Source organism: Nicotiana tabacum, chromosome 18 (assembly GCF_000715075.1).
Source record: "Nicotiana tabacum cultivar K326 chromosome 18, ASM71507v2, whole genome shotgun sequence".
Classification (NCBI taxonomy): domain Eukaryota; kingdom Viridiplantae; phylum Streptophyta; class Magnoliopsida; order Solanales; family Solanaceae; genus Nicotiana; species Nicotiana tabacum.
The window spans coordinates 79687933-79696251 of record NC_134097.1 but is presented as its reverse complement, the minus strand read 5'-3'; positions in this window follow the sequence as shown (position 1 = coordinate 79696251).

Genomic DNA, 8319 nt, shown 5'->3' with positions numbered 1-8319 from the left:
GACTTGATAGTGAAAACCCTTCGGGCACTACAAGTCGAATAAGATTGAGAATTGGATGGGGAATTGCCAATTGAAGATCTTGAAAGATGATTGACGGTAGAGGATAGGCCACATACGCATGTCATGGCCATTAGAGTCGGTATCTGCGTTTGATAGATTTTTATTTATAGTTTCTTTTGTAAAAGAGTCATCGTTTCCTTTGTCTTTTATTTTGTTTCTTTTATCTTTCTCCTTTCATAGAAAAATTTCCCAATAGAGTCTGTCTGGTCAGAACAAGTATGAAATGACTTCAAATATGCCATCAGCTTTTCAAGATGAGATCTGACTAGTACATCCAAATGGTATGGTCAGCAAGGAACAAGCGCGAGGCTAGTGTCAATAAAGATATCCCCAGCAAAAGGGAATTGACAAAAGGATTGACGAGCATCAAGAGGGATATCCTTGCCAAAACCAAGGTTATAAACCTCAAAGACAAGGCCCGTGAACAAAGCAAGGAGAGCAGTGAGCATGATTTGGCGAAATCCATACTAGACTAAAAGGTCGGGGAAATGCCAGTTTCCAAGCTATGCCACAAAAGAAGAGGGATATCCCCAGCAGGAAGGGATTATCCCCAGCACATAATATCATCCCCAACAAGTCGTGGAGCACAGCGCAATGAAGGAGAAAGGGAAAAGCCATCCCAGTAGGAGTATCACAGCCAACCACCATGTTTTAAACTAACAAATTTTGTTTGATTTGAAACAGGTAAAGGAAATGGCATTGATGCAGAAACGCATGCCACAAGGGATATTATCAAATTGGGGCAGAAAATTTTCCTTCCATTTAGAAAATTTTCTGGAAGTCAGGTACCCCCAGCTGATAATATTTTTACCCCCCAACAGGTAAGTAAATAATCCCCACCAAGTTTTCCAGGTAAGACATTTTCAAGTCTTAAGGATATTTTGGGTTCATCCGCCCTCGAATAGGATATTTCGGGTTCATCCACCCTCAAACAGGATATGTCGGGTTCATCCGCCCTCAAACAGGATATGTTGGGTTCATCCACCCTCAAATAGGATATGTTGGGTTCATCCGCCCTCAAAACAGGATATGTTGGGTTCATCCACCCTCAAATAGGATATGCTGGGTTCATCCGCCCTCAAAACAGGGTATGTCGGGTTCAACCGCCCTCAGAATAGGATATGTCGGGTTCATCCGCCCTCAAACAGGATATGTCGGGTTCATCCGCCCTCAAATAGGATAGTTTGGGTTCATCCGCCCTCAAATAGGATGTTATTTTCAAAAGTATTGATGAAACCAGGCGCCCACCTGTATAACGAGAGGAATACATTTCATTCTTTAAATTTCTTACCAGGCGCCCACCTGTATAACGAGAGGAATACATTTCAGTCTTTAAATTTCTTACCAGGCACCCACCTATATAACGAGAGGAATACATTTCAGTCTTTAAATTTCATGCCAGGCGCCCACCTGTATAACAAGGGAATACATTTCATGTCTTTACCATTAGGCGCCCACCTGTATAACAAGGGAATACATTCCACGTCTGTTCCAATAGGAGACGCACTTCCTAAGCCTAGCCTTTACCAATAGGAGACGCACTTCCTAAGCCTAGCCTTTACCAATAGGGGACGCACTTCCTAAGTCTAGTTTTGCCAATAGGAGACGCACTTCCTAAGCTTTACCCATAGGAGACGCACTTCCTAAGTTATTTCACCCATAGGAGATGCATTTCCTCCTAAGTTTATTTTTACCCATAGGAGATGCATTTCCTCCTAAGTTTGTTTTAGTTTCACCCATAGGAGATGCATTTCCTCCTAAGTTTGTTTTAGTCCACCCATAGGAGATGCATTTCCTCCTAAGTTTGTTTTAGTCCACCCATAGGAGATGCATTTCCTCCTAAGTTTGTTTTAGTTTCACCCATAGGAGATGCATTTCCTCCTAAGTTTGTTTTAGTCCACCCATAGGAGATGCATTTCCTCCTAAGTTTGTTTTAGTTTCACCCATAGGAGATGCATTTCCTCCTAAGTTTGTTTTAGTCCACCCATAGGAGATGCATTTCCTCCTAAGTTTGTTTTAGTTCCACCCATAGGAGATACATTTCCTCCTAAGTTTGTTTTGGTCCACCCATAGGAGATGCATTTCCTCCTAAGTTTGTTTTAGTTTCACCCTTAGGAGATGCATTTCCTCCTAAGTTTGTTTTTTACCCATAGGAGATGTATTTCCTCCTAAAGTTTATTTTTACCAATAGGAGACGCACATCCTAAGTTAAGTTTCACCAATAGGAGACGCACATCCTAAGATAAGTTTCACCATTAGGAGACGCACTTCCTAAGTCAATTTCACCAATAGGAGACGCACATCCTAAGTAAGTTCCACCAAGAGGAGACGCACATCCTAAGTTAGTTTCACCAAGAGGAGACGCACTTCCTAAGAAAAGTTTCACCAATAGGAGACGCACGTCCTAAGGAGACGCACTTCCTAAAAATAGTTTCACCAAGAGGAGACGCACATCCTAAGTTAGTTTCACCAAGAGGAGACGCACTTCCTAAGAAAAGTTTCACCAATAGGAGACGCACGTCCTAAGGAGACGCACTTCCTAAAAATAGTTTCACCAAGAGGAGACGCACATCCTAAGTTAGTTTCACCAACAGGAGACGCACATCCTAAGTTAGTTTCACCAACAGGAGACGCATATCCTAAGTTAAGTTTCACCAAGAGGAGACGCACTTCCTAAGTAAGTTTCACCAAGAGGAGACGCATATCCTAAGTCAGTTTCACCAATAGGAGACGCACATCCTAAGAATAGTTTCATCAATAGGAGACGCACTTCCTAAGAATAGTTTCACCAATAGGAGACGCACTTCCTAAGCTAAGTTTCACCAATAGGAGACGCACTTCCTAAGCTAAGTTTCACCAATAGGAGACGCACATCCTAAGGAGACGCACTTCCTAAGAATAGTTTCACCAAGAGGAGACGCACTTCCTAAGAATAGTTTCACCAAGAGGAGACGCACATCCTAAGTTAGTCCTAAGATAAGTTTCACCAAGAGGAGACGCACTTCCTAAGAATAGTTTCACCTATAGGAGACGCACTTCCTAAGAATAGTTTCACTAGTAGGAGACGCACTTCCTAAGCCAAGTTTTACCAATAGGAGACGCACTTCCTAAGAATAGTTTCACCAATAGGAGACGCACTTCCTAAGTTTAGTTGTACCAATAGGAGACGCACTTCCTAAGTTATTTCACCCAATAGGAGACGCACATCCTAAGTTATTTCACCCAATAGGAGACGCACTTCCTAAGTTAGTTTTACCCAATAGGAGACGCACTTCCTAAGAAAAGTTTCACCAATAGGAGACGCACTTCCTAAGTTTATTTCACCAATAGGAGACGCACTTCCTAAGTTTATTTCACCAACAGGAGACGCACTTCCTAAGTATAGTTGTACCCATAGGAGATGCACTTCCTAAGTAAGTTTTACCAATAGGAGATGCACTTCCTAAGTTTAGTTTTTCCCAATAGGAGACGCACTTCCTAAGTTTATTGTACCCAATAGGAGACGCACTTCCTAAGTTCAGTTTTACCATAGGAGACGCACTTCCTAAAGTTCAGTTTTACCATAGGAGACGCACTTCCTAAGTTCAGTTTTACCATAGGAGACGCACTTCCTAAGTTCAGTTCTACCAATAGGAGACGCACTTCCTAAGTTCAGTTTTACCATAGGAGACGCACTTCCCAAGTTCAGTTCTACCAATAGGAGACGCACTTCCTAAGTTTATTGTACCCACAGGAGACGCACTTCCTAAGTTTATTGTACCCAATAGGAGACGCACTTCCTTAAAGTTTAGTTTTGCCCATAGGAGACGCACTTCCTAAGTTTACTTTTATCCCATAGGAGACGCACTTCCTAAATTAATTTCATTCATAGGAGACGCACTTCCTAGTTCAAAATCATTAAGGTTTCACCCATAGGAGATGCACTTCCTAAGACTATTTAACCCCTAGGAGACGCACTTCCTAAGTAAGTTTTACCAATAGGAGATGCACTTCCTAAGTTTAGTTTTTCCCAATAGGAGACGCACTTCCTAAGTTTATTGTACCCAATAGGAGACGCACTTCCTAAGTTCAGTTTTACCATAGGAGACGCACTTCCTAAAGTTCAGTTTTACCATAGGAGACGCACTTCCTAAGTTCAGTTTTACCATAGGAGACGCACTTCCTAAGTTCAGTTCTACCAATAGGAGACGCACTTCCTAAGTTCAGTTTTACCATAGGAGACGCACTTCCCAAGTTCAGTTCTACCAATAGGAGACGCACTTCCTAAGTTTATTGTACCCACAGGAGACGCACTTCCTAAGTTTATTGTACCCAATAGGAGACGCACTTCCTTAAAGTTTAGTTTTGCCCATAGGAGACGCACTTCCTAAGTTTACTTTTATCCCATAGGAGACGCACTTCCTAAATTAAGATTTCACGCATAGGAGACGCATTTCCTAAATTATTTTCATTCATAGGAGACGCACTTCCTAGTTCAAAATCATTAAGGTTTCACCCATAGGAGACGCACTTCCTAAGACTATTTAACCCCTAGGAGACGCACTTCCTAAGTTTAATTTCGTGCATAGGAAACGCACTTCCTGAATTAAGTTTACTTTAGGAGACGCACTTCCTAGTTTGGCTTTTTCAGGTTATACTTTTACTTTAGGAGATGCACTTCCTAGTTTGGCTTTTTCAGGTTATACTTTATTTCAGGAGACGCACTTCCGGAATTGAGATTTCACCCTTAGGAGATGCACTTCGTAGTTTGATTCATTTTGAATTCGACCATAGGAAACACAATTCCTAGTCTAGTTTTTTGAAGTTTTCACCCTTAGGAGACGCACTTCCTAGTTTAGCTCATTCCGATTCAACCATAGAAGAAGCACTTTCTAGTTTGAGTCATTGAGGTTTTTTTAGCAGACACATTTGCTAGCAAGAGTTTTGGTTTTACTCGTAGGAGATGCACATCCTAGCCTAGTCTTTAGTTTACTCTCATCATTGCATCTGTAGTATAAATAGGTTACAATTTTGCTAATGACTCACAAATCTTCCCAGTGCAAACTGGGTTAGGAAATTCTCGTTTGTTTTGTTTGTTTTGGTTGTAGGATCCCACCTGGAGAATAGAGGTTGTTAAATTCAAGATGATGAAGCCAGGCGCCTGCCCATAATAACAGAAGAATACATTCCAGTCTTTACTTTTCAAGTGTTGAAGTTGGGAGCCCGCCCAGATAACAGAGGCATACATTTCAGTCTTTAATTTTCAAGTAGTGAAGTTGGGAGTCCGCCCAGATAACAGAGGCATACATTCCAGTCTTTACTTTTCAAGTGTTGAAGTTGGGAGCCCGCCCAGATAACAGAGGCATACATTCCAGTCTTTACTTTTCAAGTGTTGAAGTTGGGAGCCCGCCCATAATAACAGAGGCATACATTTCAAGATCAAGTCAGAAGACAATAAAACAGAGGGTTACAACAAGAATCTCCAACAGGAAACAATAAAATCTCAGCACCGGAAACAGAAGGTTGCAACAAGAGGTCCCAGCACAAATTCAGGCGCATGACTCAAAAGGAAGAAAAGACGCGTCTTGAAAGAAGCAGCTGGTGAACATTAAATCATGCCCAGCATAACAAGTCTGATGAAGAAAGCCGTACCCACCAGAGGAACCGCCAAAAGCTTAATGAAGAAAGCCATGTCCCCAGCGGACCGAGCAAAATGATGAAAACTGGTATTCAGAAAAGCAGATGGCCAGTATCATTCCAAAATTCACGGAAGAAAAGCACCGGAGGAAACACAAGTCGACAAGAAAGCAAGGCAACAAGAACAAATTTCAATCTAGCCTAGCTTCTTGTTTTCTTTTAAGCACGGTGTAACAAGGAGATCGGTAAGTAGTGATAACAACATGCAACAGCAGTAACATCGCAGTCCCACGGTAGTCCCAGCTACCAAAACTTCCCGAACTACATTAACCCGATTCCCCTTTAGCCAGGGATATGTAGGAAACCTTTAAAGCAAAGGTTCGGTTAAATCTTTTTCAAAAAAAATGCTTCACACGGAGTACTCGAATGGGCAAAAATCGCTCGCTTTATCTTTGCACGAAAACCCTTCGTGTCTCCGGGCAAAGAGGGGCAGCTGTAAGCACGTGATTTTTGCCCTATATGAGAAATACTCCCAAAAAATGCAAAATAAAATAATTTTCCTTGGTGTGCAATTTTGAGTATTTTTGTGATATTTTTGGATAATTATTTGTATTTGTTTGTGTTTGCTTATTTGTTAAATTAATAAAAAATATAAAAATATATCGCATTTTGCATGTAGGATTTAATTCTACAATTGTTAGTAATTAAATTAGTTTTAAAAAAATTAAAAATTACAAAAATAGGCACCTTTTGCATTTTTAGCATTTAATGTCCAAATATACAATTTTATGCTTAATTATTACTTAATTGTGCGTTAATTGTTATTGGAAGTTAATTTTCGCTTTTATAACTTAATTTAGTTCTTGATAATAATTTAAGTACTTTTATAATTTAGTTTTAGAAAAATAAAAGAAGAAAAGAGAACAAAAATACAAAGAAAAATCGGATTGGGCCACTTCTTCAATTTCAAACCACAGGCCCAAATAATTGCTCAACTTTCCCCATGACCCGGTCCGTTTCAAACCGGGTCGATCCGGTCCGCTCCATTAACCCAACACCCCTTCTTCATTTTTGTCCAACACAAAACAAAACCAAAAAAATAAAAAATAAAAAGTGAATTATCACTATTAATAGTTTTATTTTTTGTTTTTTTTATATATAAAAAAAATCCGAAAATATTTTATTTTATTTATTATTTTTATTTTAAAATATATATATATATAGTAATTTCGGAAATGATTTTAAAAAAATAAAAAATAAAAAAAATAAAAAAGTAAAAGAATGTAGAAAATTTAAAAAAAAGTAAAAAAGTTTTAAAAAATTTAAAAGTAAAATAAGGTTGGAATTAAAAAATAAATATAAAGGTATCTGAAAATTTAAAAAATTTAAAGTAATTGAAAGTAGCATTTTTAAAAGAAAAAGAAAAGATAGTGGTTTGTTTTTTAAAGAAAAGTTAAATAAAGTGAGATTCTCTTTTAAAAAAATAAAAAGTGGGATTTTAAATAAGATAAAGTAATTAAAGTTGGAATTTTAAAAATAAAAGTAAATAAAGGTGGGATTTCTTTTTCTAAAAAAATAAAAGCAATCTGTAAGTGAGATTTCTTTTAATTAAAAAATAATAAAATAATAAAAAAACAAATCTGAAAATTTCAAAAATTTTGCTATAAATAGAAGAGAAAATTTAGGAAGAAGAGGTGGAAAAAAAGAGAGGAAAAACTAGATAGAGAGAAGAAAAAAAGAGGGGGCGGAGTGAGAAGTATACACCCGATATACATTCTGGATACACTGAATATACAGGGGCAGAATTCATTTTGGAGAGTTTTGAAGTTGAAAAAGAATAGTTACTGCTTCATTGCCTCGCTTAAGATCTGAAATAGTCAGAACCTTCCTGCCTTTTACTTCTTCTCTATACTTGGAGTCGTTTATAGTCTCCTGGGTTTTCTGCTATTCCTACTGTACTGGTTTGCGGTGTTGCTGAATCTGTTGTTGCTGTGTTATTACTGCTGCTGACTTCTCCTTCTTTTGTTCTTGTACTGCTGTTTCCAGGTACACATTTGTACAATCTCGGCTTGAAGCAAAAAATGAAATATTAATCAGGCTTTGTTCCTGTTGAATTCCTCCTGTTTAGATTTGTGGTTGAATATAATTTTTCTTTCTTCGTATAAAGATGTAGTTGAATGATTAATGAATAATGAGGTTGCATATGTATACTTTCTTCATCTAATAATGTTAGTTTAAATTAATCAGAGAATAATTAATCTGTTTTGATATTATGGTCAATCTCATGTTCTAGTATTATTGAATAACAGAATATAAAATGAAAGCAGTTTTTCTTTGTACAAACTCGATCACAATTTTCCTTTCGCATTAGCCGTAAACTAATAACTAATAAGTTACGTTTTTCAGCATGTAAATAATTAAGAGATTTTCTTTTATTTTAGAGACGAACTTAATAGAAAATATAGTCATTGTAGGTTTATCCTTTAAAAATAAAAATGAGACGAGCCTCGCCAAATAAAACGTATAGATTGCGGGGCCCTCACAAAATGTATGGTTTAATTAGAATTCGGAAGGACCGTTTAGCGAATTTCACGGTCTTCCCCAAAATAATAACGCGATAGTCTCTTTAGGCGCGTGTTTAAT